The sequence below is a fragment of the Bubalus bubalis genome, chromosome 24 (genome assembly GCF_019923935.1).
Source record: "Bubalus bubalis isolate 160015118507 breed Murrah chromosome 24, NDDB_SH_1, whole genome shotgun sequence".
Classification (NCBI taxonomy): Eukaryota; Metazoa; Chordata; class Mammalia; order Artiodactyla; family Bovidae; genus Bubalus; species Bubalus bubalis.
Window position 1 is genome coordinate 8,512,905 of NC_059180.1, and position 18,843 is coordinate 8,531,747.

The following is an 18,843-nucleotide window of genomic DNA, read 5'->3' on the forward strand; positions in this document are numbered from 1 at the left end:
TAATGCGATATGATATAGTGTACTAAGCCAAAAATGTTTTTTCTTTCTTACAAATGTGGTTTTCTTCACAATCCTTCAGACTAAAAGTGCAGCTGCCTATGGGGAAGGACCAGAGTCACATCTCCGCTTCCCCCTTCAGCCCCCTTTACCAGCCCCCTCTCCGCAGCTCACCCTCACTGATGCTCAGAAGAGGAACATCCTTCTAGGGAGAACAGTCGGACCCAGAAAATTCACCAACCAAAAGGGGAATTGACTTGGGTGGGAATGGGGGAGCTTAACGCTGCTCTTTGAGAAATGTCAGGAAACAAGAACAGTACCAGGAGACAGGTTCCAGACAGATGGCCAATTTGGAAAAGGTGGATTCCAGACAAAGGTCACAGACCCCAGAAAGAGCCCCGCACTTACTCCTGCTTGGTGACACGGTGTCTGTGCAGTGACCGTGACGGGTGCTCACGGGAAGCCCGTGCACCCGGAATCCAAGTTCCCAGTGCAGGACCTGAGCTGGTTTCTGAGAGCCTCTGGAGGAGAGCCGTGGGACGGATAAGTGGGTGGAGATGCACCAGAGCCATCGTCACCTGGAGGAGGCTTGCCTGACTCCCACTCCCGCTTGTGCTGGAGGGACTCCCGCGTGACTCCCGAGAGCCTTGGCACAAGGATGTGAAAGTCGTGTCCCTCGGGCTGCTCCCTCTACCCCAAGCCTGAGCCAGCCCCTCGGGGCTGCTGCCCACCCTCCTCCTGCTCAGCCTTATGCCCTGGCTGAGGGGTGTGCCTCCTGAGCGTCCCTTGTATCAGCCCCTCGTGCTCCGTGTCTCTGCCCTGCCTGGGTCAGAGGTCACGGCTTCTCACCTTGCTCTCTGGACACCCTTCCCCCGGCCTCCAGTCCTAGTCTCCAGACCTCCTCCACCTGCTTGCCCTGTCCTGCTCCAGCTTAAATGCTTCAGTAGCTCCCAGTAGCCTTTGAGATAAAGTTCAAACTCCCTAATTTAGCACAGGAGGCCTGGCCTGCCTCCAGCCACTCCCTGCCAGGCACCCTGCCTTCCTGCCAGGCGGAGCCACCTGTGGTTCTCACAGTGACCCACACCTTGTGGCCCCGTGTGGTGCTGTCAGATCGGACTGCATTTCGACTCCTTTTCCAAAGCTTAAGACAGCATCCTGAGTGGAAGCCGCCAAGGCTCACAAAGAGGCAGGGTGTGTGCCCCCAGCAAACCGAGGTCAGCCCAACAATCATGGGAGATGGGCCATTCAGCATAAGCGTAAACTTCTCTGCCCCTCGTCTGGTAAATAAAAATCACAAACCTTCCTCTTGTCTTGGTATTAAAATACTTCTCATATTTTAAAAAATCATTCAGTTTTTTAATACAAGAACCACAAGATAGTTACAAATATATGCATAGACCTGGAGCAAAAGAGAAAAAAAGGCTACCTCCTCCAGGCAGCCTTCCCTGACCACCTTGATGGACATAGCTGCCTCCAAGATAACCAAACCCTTGGTTCCCAACACCCCACAGTAACCAGATGGTCTGACCTGACTTCCCCAAGGTTCTGAGCTTCTAGGGCAGGGACGGGAGGTCACCTGACTGTGGTCCTCCATTCCCCAGCACAGAGAAATAAAATCCTCGCTTTGTCAAAGGAATAAATGGAGCTCACTTAGGACCTATGTTCATATACCTCATGAAATCCTTATGGACAAGCCAGGAAGTTAATGCGGGATAGGTCTGCCTGGGCTGGCTGTATTGAGGAGTCTGGTTCAAGGACCCTTGATGGGAAAAAATAAACCCAGGTCAGACAAAAGACTGGACTCGCATGAGCCATGGAGGACGGTGACTGCTAAAGAGGGCAGGGCAAGCACAGGTGAGGGGCGCGGGACCCTGGAACTCCTGGCAGATGTGCAGGCTGCAGATTTAGAGATGATTACCCACCCAGAGAAGGGCCGAGGGCGCACAGACGCCTTCACAGCAGGGCTGCGTTCCTCCCAGGTGGCTGCGAAAGCCAAATAACGATGGCATCTTCAGTGTCAGAAAAGCCCTAGGCACCGACAGCAGACAGCAGCTAGTTGGCTGGAAATGTGGTGAGGGTTTCCCACTCGGTTGTGAATAGTTGTTGGAAAATGTGCGGTTGACAGGGAGAACTAAAGGCCATGACACCGTCAGCCCCTCTTCTCCTGGCCTGACCCGGTTCAGTCGTCCCCACCCCAGAGATGGAGTGACTCCCCAGCCCAAGGGTCACCCCCAGGGCACCCTCGACCCTGTGCCCCTCTGCTAGGGCAGGCACGCCCGCCCCTCAGCTTCTCCTGAACCCCGGCCAGGCCCACTTGCCCCACCCTGCTGGGCCACGCTTGGAGTATAAGGCAGACTCCCAGGTGGGCTGACCCCTGCCTGGCCACAGCCGATAGCTGCCCGCCATCAATAGCACAGTGTCCCCAGCACACAAAGAGCCTTACTCAGGCTCCGTGGAGTGGCTGTGAAAATCACCGAGGTGCAATTCCAACCTCAGAATTACTCAGCAGCCCTTTCCTGCGTCACTGGTTCCTTTTTGGATTCCGTGAGGGGCCCATCCTAACCTTGCCCTTGATTCTCAGGCCCCCTCTTCCCTTCCATGCACCCCCTTCTCCACTCTCCAGGCCCAGTCACCTGGCCTCTTCCTCCACAGAGCCAATAAACATCACTGGGCATGAAATAAGGCGCCCCTTTCCCCTCACCCCTCCTTCTGTATCTTTGCCCACCTCACCTCCTCCCCAGGGTCTTCAGGGCAGGAGCTGGGGGTGGGGGAGTGCCCACCCCTTGCCCCTCTCTGTGCCGTTGATCCTGGCCCCAGTGGTTCATCAACTGTCTGTGAAACACAGGCTTCTCTCTTTCTGCCTCCAGACATGGTCCAGCCTCTCCTTCCTAATAAAAGACTTCTTCAGTCCTGCCTCCTCCTCTTACCCATAGCCAGACCCCTTTTATTTTATTCTATTTATTTAATTATTGAAAAATGTAATGCATTCATTCCTATGACATTTGATGTACAAATACGGTCCTTCCCATCCTTGCCCTCTTCCCTACTCCTGATCCCTTTACTCTTGGCAGTTTCCTCGTTATTCTTCTAGGAGAGTTAACTTTTACATGAGACAATCTTCATATAATTCTTCCTCCTTTAAACAAATGAGACATAATTCACGCGCCATGAATTTCACTCTTTTAAGTTATATAATTAAGTGGGTTGTTTTTTTTTAAAGCATGTTCACAAGTTTTACAACCATCAAGCTGTCTAATTCGAGAGTATTTTGATCACCCCAGAAAGAAATGCTGTACCCATCGGCCGTCACAACCCACTCTCTCCTCTGAGGCCCTGACAGCCATCAGTCTCCTTTCCACCTCTGACTTTACCTCTCCTGGATGTTTCATATACATGGAATCGCATAATATGTGGCCTTTTGTCTCTGGCTTGTCTCACTTTAGCATAATGGTGTCAAGGTTCATCTATGTTGTAGCACGTTTCAGTAGTTTATTCCTTTTTATGGCTAAGTAATGTTCAACTGTATGTACACAGCACCTTTTTGTTTTTCCACTGATCAGTTGGTAGACATTTGTTTCCACTTCCTGGTTATAATGGATAATGCTACTGTGAACATTTGTGTATATTTTTGTTTGTTTCAGTTCTTGTGGCTATACATCTGGGAGTGGAGTTGCTGGATCATATGGTAATTCCACATGTCATTTCTTTTTTTTTTTTCCCACATGTCATTTCTTGAGGAACAGTCATCCTGTTTTCCACAGCAACTGCACCATTTTACATTCTGCCAGCCAAGTATGAGGGCTCTGATTTCTTCTTGTCCTTGCCAGCACCTGTTACTTATGGGTGGTCATAACAGTCGTGGTGGTATAACTCTTCTAGTGGGTGTGAACAAGTATCTCATAGTGGTTTTGATTTGTATTTTCCCGAGGACAACTGAAGTCAAGCATCCTTCATGTGCTCTTCATTCGAGTATCTTCTTTGCAGAAATGTCTGCTTAGATCCTTTGACCATTTTTAAAATTGGATCATTTGTCTTTTCGTTGTTGAATTGAAATGAGTTCTTTATATACTCTGGAAGTAGTCCCATGTCAGATTTATGGTTTACAGAATTTTCCTCGTGTTCTATAGATTGTTTTTTCACTTTCTTGATAGTGTCCTTTGAGGCACAATTTTGATGACGTCTTGTTTGCCTGTCTTTTCTTTTGTTGCTTATGCTACTGGTATAACCACTGCCAAATCCAAGGTTATGAAGATTTACCTCTGTGTTTTCTTTTAAGAGGTTCATAGCTTTAGCTCTTAAATTTAGGTTGATTCAGTTTGAGTTATTATTTGTATATGACACGAAGTAAGGGTACACAGCTTTATTCTTTTGCACATGGATATCCAGGTTCCTAGAACCATTTGTATGGTATGTAGAGAATATTCAAGACCAGAGCTACTGAATGATCTTGGTATCCTTGTCAAAAACAACTGGTCATAAATGTGTGGGTTTGCTGCTAGACTGTCGCTTCTGTTTCAGTGACCTCTGTGTACGTCTGTCCTTGTGCCCACTACCCAACAGGCTTGATGACTGTAGCCTTGTACTAAGTTTTATAATTAGGAATTGTGACTCCTCCAACCTTGGTCTTTTTCCGTTTTGTTTTAGCTATTCTGGATTCCTTGCATTTTTCCATGTGAATTTTTGGGTCAGCTTGTGAATTTCTAAAAGAAAAAAAAAAGCAGCTTTTGAGTAGGATTTCGGTAGGGATTGCATTGAATCTGTAGATTCATTTGAGGAATACTGCTAATTTCATATGGAGAAGGCAATGGCACCCCACTCCAGTACTCTTGCCTGGAAAATCCCATGGACGGAAGAGCCTGGTAGGCTGCAGTCCATGGGGTCGCGAAGAGTCGGACATGACTGAGCGACTTCACTTTCACTTTTCACTTTCATGCATTGGAGAAGGAAATGGCAACCCACTCCAGTGTTCTTGCCTGGAGAATCCCAGGGACGGGGGAGCCTGGTGGGCTGCCGTCTATGGGGTCGCACAGAGTCAGACATGATTAAAGCGACTTAGCAGCAGCTAATTTCATAATATGCGGTCTTCTAATCCATGAACATGGATATCATTCTGTTTATTTAGGTCTCTAATGTCTTTCAGTAATATCTCATGGTTTTAGTATATCTTCCTCCTCTCTGTTAAGCCTGCACCCGCCTGGCTTTAGGCTGAGTTGTCTGCACTTGCTTTTCCGCGTCCCCTCCATCGCTTGCCCCTCGGCCCACTGCCGTCAGATGTCTGCACCACCACCCCGTGGACACAACTCTGATGCAGGTCCTCAGTGACCCCGGAGCTGACTGTCCAGGGGAGCACCTTCCTTCTGGAAAGAAGTCTTCTTCCCATGGACCTCTGAGATCACTTGCCACTGTGGAGCAACCGTTTATTAAAACACCTTCTCACATAGCTTTCACAATGCCCTCTCCTTGTTCTGTCCCCCTCACTGACTCTTCTCTCACCCCTCCTCTACCCCTTCCTCCGCCAGCCCCATAGATATTGGGGTTCTGTCCTTGACCATCATCTCTTCTGCAAGAATGCATTCCTCTCAGGTGAACGCATTGACCCCCCCAAGGGCTCAGTCCTACTTTTACCTTGGAGCCTCCTAAATCTCTTCCTCCAGCCCTGCCCTCTCTGGACCCAGGGGCCTTGAGACCTCCCCTCCCCAGTCTCTTCTGGGCAACCCGGCCTCCTCTCGTGTTTCTGAGTTCAGTTAGCGATCACATTCAAGCCAGAAACAAACCTCAGGGTCACTGTGTTTGACTGTCCCCTCTTGCCCTCACTTCCCAAATCTCACCCATCATCACATCCTTTGGTTTCTGCCCCCTCAGTATTCTAAAGGCACATCTAGAGCCGCATAGAGCAGACTTCTGCCTTCAGCCTTGACTCCGTGCCTGGGGGAGCAGAGTGGGAATGCAGCCACCTACCCACAGTATCGGAAGCAGGAATGCCACATGGCGGATGCAGGCTGCAGGCTCAGAGGAGGGGGAAGGGAGGCGGGCGCACACTGAGCTGTAACGGATGGAGGTCAGCAGAGGATGAGGGAAGACTGCGCCCGAGCCCGAGCGTGGGGTTCAGGAGCAAGTCAGTCCTAGGTGAGGAAGGAGGGAGGGCGCAGGAGGGCAGAGGGAGGCTGGCCGGTGTGGCTGGGGGGCTGGCTGTGGTCAGACACAGCGAGGCTGTAATTCATCCTTATTATGCCCCTGTGACTCTGGATGCTGCACTCAGCACCGAAGCCTCAGCTTCCTTACCCGACACCTGGGGTATGGTGAGGATCACCCCCGATCACGCTTGGGCAAATCCTCCATAAACAGTAAGGAGGCCGGACAGGCATAAGGCAGCCCAAGGCCAGAAAGGGAAGCAGGTGAAGGTCACAAGGACCAGGTGCAAGGGCTCAGGCTTCACTGTTCAGGTGTGGTGAGGATATTAGGTGCGAACTCTCAATTCCAGCAGACAGAAACCAAAAGAGAAGAGATTGGCTGTTGTCATGGGTGGCTCTGTCTGCAGCAGAGCTGGGCCCTGTGGGGACCCAGGAGGATGCCTGTGTCTCTCTGGGTTTTCCTGTTTCTCTCTCCCCATCGCCCACCCACTGCATCTCTCACCTCCACTTCCCTCTTGGCACTGGGGAGGGAGCCTGTGGCCACCACAGCCTCACTTCTCTCAGGCCCCAAGACCCAGAGCCTCCCTGCTGGCTTTCACAGCAAAGCTTTGACTTCGGTCAGGTGGGTCACTGCCCATCCCAGAACCAATCAGGCAGGTGGGTGGTGTTCTTTGATTGGCCAACAGCAGCCTGCCCTCCTCCTGTGTTGGGGTGGGAGCCAAGTGGTGGGGTGGGTTTGGGAGGGAAGGTTCCCAGGGGCCAGGCTGTGGGCCAACATAACCTCTCCCCCTGCAGGGTGTCTTGGGGCTTCTGAATAGAGCTGATTAATCCTCCTGTGAAGGTCCGGGAGGGATGAGGAGGGCAGACCTGGGCAGTGGCCAAGGGGGCCTGTCTCATAGAGGAAGGCCCAGGCACCCCGTAGTTCCCAAGCTGTTCTTGCCTCTCCACAGAGCCTCTGTCTTCAAGCTCACAGGAGTCCTGAGAAGTAGGGAGGGCTGACGTGGCTGTGACCGAGGTCAGGGTGAGCAGCTTTCCCAGCAACCAGGGGAGTAACGGTCCTGGACTCGCAAACCATTAGGCTGTCCTCCAGGGAGAGATCTGTATGGGAAACACACAGCAGCAGCTTCTGGGGCCGGTAGCAAGCATGGACCCTCCCCGCGCCAGAAAGAGATGGGATGGGAGAGGCTCACACTGGGTGAGGGGCTGCAGGAGCAACACACAGAGTCTGCTCGGGCCCAAGAGGGGCCTCGAGGAAGGACCAGGTACCAGTCGTGGGAGGCTGGCGCAGGGATGATCCCAGCGGGCTTCACGGAGGCGGCTGCCTGGAGTCCACTGAGCGCCCAGGATGCGCTGGGGGCTGGGATGAAGACGCGCAGCCCGGGAACCAGAGGGGCGGCCCCAGCGAGGGCGGCGGGCCGTGGTGTGGACCAGAGCGCTGGGACGGGAATCCCCGGGCCCCACTTGGGGTCTCCGGGGCGCGCAGGTGAGGCTCCGGCCAGCAAGCGCGCCGCCTGCCCGGCCCAGCCCGGCCTCCTCCGGCGCTCTCCCCGCGCGCGGCCCCGGGATCCCCGCCGCCGCCGGGCGATTTGGGCGCGTCAGCAGAGCGGAAACGGGGAGCGGCGCCAGCCCGGGGCGGCGGGGACGCGGCCTGGCAGCGGCCGGCGGCCCCGCAGGTTCTGTTCCGCCCGCGTTTGTGTTGGCAGCTGCCCGCGGCGCGCGGCCGGGCCGATGAAAGGGCCCTCTGTCTGCGCCCCAGCGGCCCCGCTCGCCTTTCATTCTTAATATAATCTTCACTTCATTTTTAACCGAGCAGAGGTTCTCTTGGAATTCTTCCCCTTCTTCCAAAAATACATGTGCGTGTGCCTGTGCGTGTGTGTGTGTGTGTGTGTGTGTGTGTGAAGTTCCTTCACGGTGAAGGTCGGGATTGTCCCGGGGAAGGGAAGTGCGAAACCCGAGGCGGATTCAGAGCGAGACACAGAAATGCCTTTCTTTCCGAGCAGGGGCCTCTCTGAGGATCGCGGCCTCCGCTGGGGTGTCCCCCATCCCGGCCCTGGGGTTTGGAGCGAGAGGATGCTGTTCCTTCTCCCACGACTGTCCACACCCCAGCCCGAAAGAAAATGGGCTGTTTGGAGGCAAAGGACAATGGGCAGGGGGTGGGGTGCTCTCCAGGGGTCCCTGCCCAGAGCTGGCCGGAAATCACCGTGGTCAGGTGTAGCCAGCACGGACTATCCTCCCAGAAATGGGTTCAAAGGAGACAGGGCCCCTGGGTTCGGGGTTCTGGTTGGGCAGACTTTACTCTGCACTGAGGTCTGTGGAGAAACCGAACAATGACTGGAAAGCTGTCTCCAGCCAGCCCTCCATTCACCTGGCTGGGCAGATGGAGAACATTCTAGATTTCTCCTAAGGGAACATTCTAGACTTCACCAAGGACTGCCATTTGGAGAGGCTCCCACTTGAAGCAGCACAGGGCCAGGGCTTTTGATGCATGTGCCCAGGTTCTGGGCGTTAGGGATGGTCATCCATACAGAAGAGAGACCGAAGGCTCAGAGAAGCCAGTGACTTACCCCAGGGCCGGAGCGTGAGCCTGCGACGGCCAGAACTGTGCAGCAGGTGGCAAGAATCCTGGGTTCGCCCTTCTGTGTCAGTGTTTTGAGGGCCAGGAAATTTTTATTCCAATTCTTAAAAAAAATTAATTTGTGCTTATATTTGGACTTGTGATTTGAGCAGTATAGCAGATTATATAACCTGAAAACTAGCCTGCCTTAAACATCTAGGAAATCTCAAACAAAAACAGCAAAAAAAAAAAAAAACCCACCACGAGTATCCTTTTAAGTCCAAGAAATTAAGAACCAAAAGGAAATCTCCAAGAGCTAGAAATGAAGAGGGTGTCAAAGGTAAATTGAGCAGAGCTACCCTAATGGAGGGATACAGGAGCAGGGAGGGCACAGGCAGAACGCGGGCGGGCTGTGGTTCAGAGAAGGTGATGCTGGGGGTCTCCCCAAAGTGGGCTTTGAAACAGAGACCTCAGCTAAAGCTGGGCCTGCCTGGGGCTATGCCCACAGTGAAACAATGTGCTGGGCCAAAAAGGAAAGGGAAAACAAGACCTTTAGGCACAAAAGGACAAGAGGAAGTTGGTCTGTGTCATCGTGGCTGGTGGAATATTTTTAAATCAGCCTCCTGAGAGTTTGTCACCAGAAGCCAGCGCTCTCACAAGTTTTAGATTTGGAGTGGTTCTGCCTGTTAGCCTAAAACTACGAGAGTAACATAAACATCGGTCCCAGGCTTAGTAACATCTGTGGGGTACTTCACAGAAACAAATACAAAACCTGCTCTAAAAGAGCAGGTCCTCAAATGAGGTCCGCAGGACTCTCACAGATAAAGCCCTGATGAAGATGAGTGCATAGTGCATAGAAGAAAACTCAACCCCAGTTAAAAGTCTGGAGATGCAAAAACAGCAAGATTAAACACCCAAAACCAATCTGATAGACACTTTAAGCATATTTTGTTTATTTTTTTGACCATGCCATGTGGCATGTGGGATCTTAGTTCCCTGACCAGGGATCAAACTGGTGCCTCCTGCAGTGGAAGCATGGAGTCTTAACCACTGGAGCTCCAGGGAAGTACAAAATAAACATGTTTAAAATGATAAAAGAGTAAAAAACATGAGCAAAAATTATACAAACATAGAAGTATTATATTACTTACTTCTTGTTTCATTGCTCAGTTGTATCCGACTCTTTGCAACTCCGTGGACTGTAGCACACCAGGCTTCCCTGTCTTTCAGTATTTCCCAGAGTTTGCTCAAACTCATGTCCATTGAGTCAATAATGCCATCCAGCCATCTCATCCTCTGTCACCCCTTCTCCTCCTGCCCTCAATCTTTCCCAGCATCAGGGTCTTTTCCAGTGAGTTGGCTCTTCACATCAGGTGGCCAAAGTTTTGGAGCTTCAGTCCTTACAATGAATATTCAGGACTGATTTCCATTAGGATTGACTGGTTTGCTCTCCTTGCCGTCCAAGGGACTCTCAAGAGTCTTCTCCAGCACCACAATTCGAAAGCATCCATTCTTTGGTGCCCAGCCTTCTTTATCACTTTCTTACTTTTATTATAAAATTCCATTTTCCTCCACGTGGTCTTGCCGCTGCATCTCCCATCATCAACAAGTAGAGTCTTTTCCTCCACCCCTTTAATCTAGGCTTCCTTTGCAACTTCATTTGACCAATAAAACGTGGCAAAGTGATGTTGGTTCTGAGCTTTGACCCCAAGAGGCCTTGGGCACTTCCATTCACTCTTTTGAAAACCTTTGTGAATAAGCCCAGAGTAGTCTGCTGGAGGACGAGGGGCAACGTGAAGCAAAGAAGTGCCATCCTAACTGAAGCCATCCCAGACCAGCCAGTCCCTAGCTGACGACATATGCATGAGTGAGCTCGGCCAAGACCAGAAGCACCACCCAACTGAGCATGGCCCAAACTGGTGACACAAAGAATCATGAGCTAAATAAATGGTTGTTATTTTAAACTAATATATTTGGGGGTGATTTGTTATTTATACAACAGAAATTTACTGATACTAAGAGTGTAAGAGACATGAATAGAATGAGAGGCTCTGTCCCACATCTAAAAGGAGTTTCATGGGGGAGGAGAATAGGCAGATGGTGGAGAGGATGTATTCAAAGAGATAATGTCTACAAAATTCTAGTTTGTGAAAAATATAAATCCTCAGTTTCAGAAAGCACTGGTTCCAGTAAGATGAATAAATTCAGAATTGCATACATCACTATGAAACTGCCACACACGATAAAGAAGATCTTAAAGACAATCAGAGAGAAAGACAGATTCCCTTCAAAGGAGTGACAGGGACACTGCCAGGAGATGTGTTAATGGCAGCATTAGAAGTCTGAAGACTGTTTCAAAGAGTATCTTCAAACTACCGAGAGAAAATGAGAGTGTATCTAGAAATTCTCTAGCTAAATCATTATTGAAGAGCAAGGATAAAAATAAGATATTTTTTTACAGAGACCAAAAGAGTTTACTATTAACAAACTTTTTACAGACTGACTATATATCTATATAAAAATCTGTGTCTTATATGTCCTTTGTAGCATATACATATCTCCTGTATATGGTATATAACCCAGGATGAAATGCTGATAAGAAAGAAGCAATGATAAACAAAAACACAAATAAAACATAGTGTGAGTAAATCTATTGATAACAGTAACCAATTTGAGGGTATAAAAAGATGTGATTGAAGTATTAAACACCATTTAGGTGACTAAATATTCAAACACTTGGAAATAAATCAGCTTGAATAATTTATGGGCCTGAAATGCCCAATTCATTCTGTGAGGCCAGTATTACCCTGATATCAAAGTCAAACAAAGGCATACAAAAAGGAAAACTGCAAACTAATATCCTTTATGAATGTAAATGAAAAAAATTCTCAGTAAAATACAAGCAAACAATGTAGCATCATATAAAAAAGATTATACACCATGACCAAGTGGGATTTATCCTAGAAATACAAGAGGGGTTCAACAAACAAAAATCGGTCAAAATAACTCAAATGTATAAAAATATATGAACTAAATTGATAAAACTCTTATAAGAAAACGGGTAATTTTTTTGACAATGATTTCTAAGAATGACACCAAAATCATGAGCAACAAAAGAAAAAAAATAGATGAATCGGACTTTATCAAAAGTAAAACCTTGTGCTGCAAAGGATACCATCAAAGCGAAAAGATAACCAACAGCATGGAGAAAACATTTACAAATCATATCTCTGATAAAGGATCCATATGCAGAATATATGAAGACCTCTAAGGAATACCCTGCCGGTGCAGTGATCAAGACTCTGCATTTTCACTGCCATGGGCCCAGGTTCAATCCCTCATTGGGGAACTAAGAGCCCACGAGCCACATGGTGCAGCCAAAAAAAAAAAAAAAAAAAAACTCAACAATGAATAAATCAACAACCCAGTTTAAAACAGGCAAAGGATCTAAATGGATATTTCTCCAAAGCAGACATACAGATGGCCAGTAAGCACATGAAAAGATGCTCAACATCATTAGTCGCTAGGGAAATGCAAACCAAAACCACAAAAACCGCTTCACACCCACCAGAATGGTTATGATTTTTTTAAAAAAGAAAAACAGTAAAAGGATATGGAGAAATTGGACCATCATACATGACTGTATGGGAATGTAACACGGGGCAGCTTCTGTGGTTACAGTGACCTGTTACCTATGATCTAGAAATCCCACTTTTAAGTGTGTTACCAAGAGAACCGAAAACATGTTCACACAAAAGTACATACATAAATATTCACAGCAACATTACTCATGATAGCCAAAACTCAGAGGCAAAACTGATGCCTGAAGAAATAGAAAGGCTCAATAGACCTAGAGTCATGAAATAAATTGAGCTGGTAGTTTCACATCTTCAGAAATAAAACGCTAGGTTTAGGTGACTCTGGGCGATTTCTTACAGGTATTCAAGGAACATAAAGTACAAGTCATGAACAAAATACTCTGGAGAAGAGAAGAAGATGGGGTGCTCAACTGACTCTTTTTACAAGGCTGTTATAGTATTGAACCCAACGTCAAACAAAAACTGTAGGAAAAAAAGGAAATTATATATCAGCCTGTCTTAATAACATAGATGCAAAAATCCTGAGCAACTTTAGCGAATTAAATCCAAGTAAAGACATTATGACCAAGTTGGAAATTATACCAGATATACAAAGGTTGTTCAGCATTCAGTTCAGTTCAATTCAGTTCAGTCGCTCAGTCGTGTCCTACTCTTTGCGACCACATAAATCGCAGCACGCCAGGCCTCCCTGTCCATCACCAACTCCCGGAGTTCACCCAGACTTAACGTCCATCGAGTCAGTGATGCCATCCAGCCATCTCATCCTCTGTCATCCCCTTCTCCTCCTGCCCCCAATCCCTCCCAGCATCAGAGTCTTTTCCAATGAGTCTACTCTTCACATGAGGTGGCCAAAGTACTAGAGTTTCAGCTTTAGCATCATTCCTTCCAAAGAAATCCCAGGGCTAATCTCCTTCAGAACAGACTGGTTGGATCTCCTTGCAGTCCAAGGGACTCTCAAAAGTCTTCTCCAACACCACAGTTCAAAAGCATCAATTCTTCAGCGCTCAGCCTTCTTCACAGTCCAACTCTCACATCCATACATGACCACTGGAAAAACTATAGCCTTGACTAGACGGACCTTTGTTGGCAAAGTAATGTCTCTGCTTTTGAATATGCTATCTAGGTTGGTCATAACTTTCCTTCCAAGGAGTAAGCGTCTTTTAATTTCATGGCTGCAGTCACCATCTGCAGTGATTTTGGAGCCCCAAAAAATAAAGTCTGACACTGTTTCCACTGTTTCCCCATCTGTTTCCCATGAAGTGATGGGACCAGATGCCATTAGAAAGATCTATTAATATAATTCACCATATAACCAGATTATAGGAGAAAAACCATATGAATGTGATAAATGCAGAGAAAGTGACCGATAAAATAATACCCACTTATGTTTAAGAAACAAAAACAAAAAGAACCCTCTCAATAAACCACAAACACAAGAGCATTTCCTTAATCTGAATCCCTGTTTTTGGTGAAAATGTGGAATCAACCTAAGCATCCATAAATAAGTCAGTGAGTAAAGAAATTTAAGTATTTTCCCCACGTGACAAAATTTACATCACAGTTAACATGACAGAGTAGAGCTACATGTGCGAACATGGATAAATGTAAAATACACTACTGGTTTTTTAAAAAGTGTCTTTATCTTTTAAAGATACACATCGCAGTTTCTACAGATGAAATTGCACGATTTCTGTTTTGCTTTAAAATAATTGAGGGGAGTAACAGAAAGTGATAGGGATTTTTATGAAGTACATGTAGCCATAACTGATCGTGTGGAAGCCAGGGTATTCTGTCCATGGGGGTTTTTCTATTTTCATGGGGGTTCTTTTGCATACATTTGCAAAAAATTGTGAAAAGAAAGCAAGTTGGAAAAATGATATATTCAAAATTACAGTATTTACACAGTTTAAAAGCATGCAAAACCATACTTTATAGTGATACATATTTATATAGTTAGAAAGAAATTCATGGGAGTAACACAAAATTCAGGAGGAGAAGAGGGAAAATGAGATGGAGAGATTTATACAGAGAACTTCAACTGGTTTTGTTTTATTTTATTTTTGAAGCAAATAATACAAAATGTGCAGATTTAACAAAGCTGGATTGTATTAACTGTTGGTTATATAATTTTTTTCGGAATCCTTTTCTGAATGCCTAACACATTTGTTAAAAAAAAATTTGGCTATTTACAAAGAGCAGCATGAATACTCAGATGTACTTTATTACTAAAGTTTGCACAAAGCAAAACTTATTCCTAAAGGTTAAGTCAATAAATGATTGTTATTGTAATTAAATAAATTTGACACTATAAAAAGTATACTAATAAAGTAGCACTTCCATCTGTTCTGCGTATTGAGAAGCTCACACAAGCTTTAAAAAAATCTTAACTAAGGGGAGTTCCCTGGTGGTCCAGTTTTTAGGACTTGGCACTTTTCACTGGTGGGGCCCAGGTTCAATCCTTGGTGGGGGAACTAGTATCCTGCAAGCCATGCAAAAAAAGAAATCTTACTAGGGAGTATATCATAAAACAGCTGAGATATAATTGACAAAATATACAATTTAGAGGATTCAACTTGGTAATTTTTAGTATATTCATTGTATTTGTGTATGTCAAATATGTACAGTCATCACAGTCAACTTTAAAACATTTTCAACACCACACAAAAACCCAAAACAACCTTTTAACCTTTAGCTGCTGCTGCTGCTAAGTTGCTTCAGTCGTGTCCGACTGTGTGCGACCCCATAGACAGCAGCCCACCAGGCTCCCGTCCCTGGGATTCTCCAGGCAAGAACACTGGAGTGGGTTGCCATTTCCTTCTCCAGTGCATGAAAGTGAAAAGTGAAAGTGAAGTCGATCAGTCGTGTCCGACTGCTAGCGACCCCATGGACTGCAGCCCACCAGGCTCCTCCGTCCATGGGATTTTCCAGGCAAGAGTACTGGAGTAGATTGCCATTGCCTTTTCCTAACCTTTAGCTATCTCTCCCTTAACCCACATCTCTCCCAAACTTAAGTAAAAATTAATCTACTTTGTGTTTTCTATACATTTGTCTGTATTAGACATTTTATATAATGGTATCACACCTCGTGCATCTTTTTTGTAACTGGCTTCTTTCACTGAGCCTGTTTTCAAGATTCATCCATGTTGTAGCATGTATCAGTACTTCCTTCCTTTTTATGTGTGTGCAAGCACTCGGTCGTGTCTGATTCTTTGCAACTCCATGGACTGTAACCCACCAGGCTCCTCTACTAGAGTGGATTGCCATTTCCTTCTCCAGGGGATCTTCCTGATCCAGGGACTGAACTGTCTCCTATGTCTTCTGCACCAGCAGGTGGGTTCTTTACCAGCTGAGCCATCGGGGAAGCCTTTTTATAGCTGAACAGTAGTATCCTTATGTATGAATTGCTCAAATTTTGTTTATCCATTCATCATTTGATTTGTTTCCATCTTTTGCTTACTATGAATAAGGCTGCTATAAACATTCATATACAGATATTTCTGTGGACATATTTTTTCATTTCTCTTGGTTCCATACCTAGAAATGGAATTGCTGGATCATACGGTAACTGAATGTTTTAACTGTTGGAAGAGCTACCAGGTTGCTTTCCAAAGTGACTGTACCATTTTATATTCCCTCCAACAGTACATGAGTGTTCTGATTCCTGTAGCGCCTCATTCAGACTTATCTGATTTTTTTTGTTCTAGCCATGCTGGTGGTGTGAAGTGGTAGCTTGTTGTGTTTTGGATTTGCATTTCCCTGATGACTAATGATGTTGACCGTCTTTTCATGTGCTTCTTGCCATTTGTATATCTTTTGAGAAATGTCATTTCAGAGTCTTTACCCATTTTAAGATTGGGCTATTTGTTTTTTTATTGTTGACTTGTAAGAGTTCTTTATAATTGTACATACAACTCCCTTTTCAGATAATGTGCTTTGCAGAAACTCTCCCACTCTGTCATTTATTTGCTAGTGAAGCACAGATTTTTAAAAATTTTGATAAAGAACAATTTTCTTTGTTGTTGTTCATGCTTTAATTGTTATATCTAAGAAACTGTTGCCTAATCAAAGTCATGAGGGTGTATCCCTATGTTTTCTTCAATTCTGAAAGAGGTGGGAATACCAGCTGACCTGCCTCTTGAGAAACCTGTATGCAGGTCAGGAAGCAACAGTTAGAACTGGACACGGAACAACAGACTGGTTCCAAATAGGAAAAGGAGTACGTCAAGGCTGTATACTGTCACCCTGCTTATTTAACTTATATGCAGAGTACATCATGAGAAACGCTGGACTGGAAGAAGCACAAGCTGGAATCAAGATTGCCAGGAGAAATATCAATAACCTCAGATATGCAGATGACACCACCCTTATGGCAGAAAGTGAAGAGGAACTAAAAAGCCTCTTGATGAAAATGAAAGAGGAGAGTGAAAAAGTTGGCTTAAAGCTCAACACTCAGAAAACGAAGGTCATGGCATCTGGTCCCATCACTTCATGGGAAATAGATGGGGAAACAGTGAAAACAGTGTCAGACTTTATTTTTTGGGGCTCCAAAATCACTGCAGATGGTGACTGCAGCCATGAAATTAAAAGACACTTACTCCTTGGAAGGAAAGTTATGACCAACCTAGATAGCATATTGAAAAGCAGAGACATTACTTTGCCAACAAAGGTCTGTCTAGTCAAGGCTATGGTTTTTCCAGTGGTCATGTATGGATGTGAGAGTTGGACTGTGAAGAAGGCTGAGCGCCGAAGAATTGATGCTTTTGAACTGTGGTGTTGGAGAAGACTCTTGAGAGTCCCTTGGACTGCAAGGAGATCCAACCAGTCCATTCTAAAGGAGATCAATCCTGGGTGTTCATTGGAGAGACTGATGCTAAAGCTGAAACTCCAATACTTTGGACACCTCATGCAAAGAGTTGACTCACTGGAAAAGACTCTGATGCTGGGAGGGATTGGGGGCAGGAGGAGAAGGGGACGACAGAGGATGAGATGGCTGGATGGCATCACTGATTTGATGGACATCAGTTTGAGTGAACTCCGGGAGTTGGTGATGGACTGAGAGGCCTGGCATGCTGCGATTCATGGGGTCGCGAAGAGTTGGACACAACTGAGCTACTGAACTGAACTGAACTGAACTGAAGAGGTTTATCCTTTAGCTCTCATATTTTGACCCATTTTGAGTTAAGTTTTATATATGGTGTGAGGTAAGGCTCCCCCTTCAATCTTTTGCATGTGGCTCTCCAGTTGTCCCAATACAAGTTGTTCAAAGTCCATTCTTTCCCTGTTGCATTGTCTTGGCGTTCTTGTTAACAGTTGACCATAGATACATGGGTTTGTTTCCAGACTCTCAATTATGTTCTACTAACCTACATAATTATTCTTGATTACTTTGTTTTGTAGCAATTTTAATAATCAAGAAGGAAGGAAGTTCCCCAACTTTGTTCTTTTTGAAGATTGTTTTGGCTATTCTGAGTGCCTTGTATTTCCATATAATTTTAGGATCAGCTTGTTCATTTCTGAAAAGTCAGTTAAAATTTGTATAAGGATTGCATTGAATTTTTACAGTGTTTTAACAATATTGTCTTCCAATCTATGACTTAACACTGTTATTCTGAATATCTTCATTTGCTCTGTGGATGTAAGTTTCTATTCTGAGTCATTTCCTCAGCCCAATACAGTTTTGCTCCCACCCATCTCCTATATGCTGTTATTGGCAAAAATATTGCATTTCTGTATAGCCCCAACAATGTATTATATGCGTATTATTTTATATTATTGCTTTTTAAGTCAACTCAGAGGAGGCACATTCCCTTACACTTCCGTAGTTCCGTAATTGCCTTTACTCGTGTGCTTTTTCATGTGAGTTACTGCCAGTTGTTTTGGTGTCACTTGCTTTCAGCCTTAAGAACTTCCTTTAGTACTGCTCATAAGGCCGTCTGCTAGCAACAAATTATCTCAATTTTTATTTATTATGAAATGTCTTTATTTGGCCTTGAATTTTGAAAGAAAGTTTTGCTGAGCTTTTTGAATGTTGTTCCAGCACCTTCTGACCCTCATCATTTCTGATGAGCGTCAGCTGTTAATCTTGTTGAGGGTCCCTTGTGAGTGAAGAGCTGTTTCATCTTGCAGTTTTCAAGATTTTCCTCTTGTAGTTGGCTTTCAGCACTTATACTATCACGTGTCTGTCTGTGAATCTACTTATGTTTGTCCTACTTGGAGTTTGTTGAGATTTCCTGAATCTATAGATTATGTTTTCCATACAGTTGTAAACATTTCAGCCATTATTTCTTTGAAAAAAATTTCCGGCTCCTTTTTCTCTCTCTTTTCCTTCTGACATTCCCGTTACACGTATATTGGTGTATTTAATGATGCCCTACATTCCTCTGAGGTTCTGTTCACTTTTCTTCATTCTTTTTTACCTCTGTCCTTCAGACTGTGGAATCTCGATCATCCAAGTTTACTAATTCTTCTTACAGCACAAATCTACTGTTGTGCCTCTCTTCTGAATTTTTTCCTTCTGGTTTCTGTACTTTCCAGCTCCAGAATTTCCAGTTGGTTCTTTTTA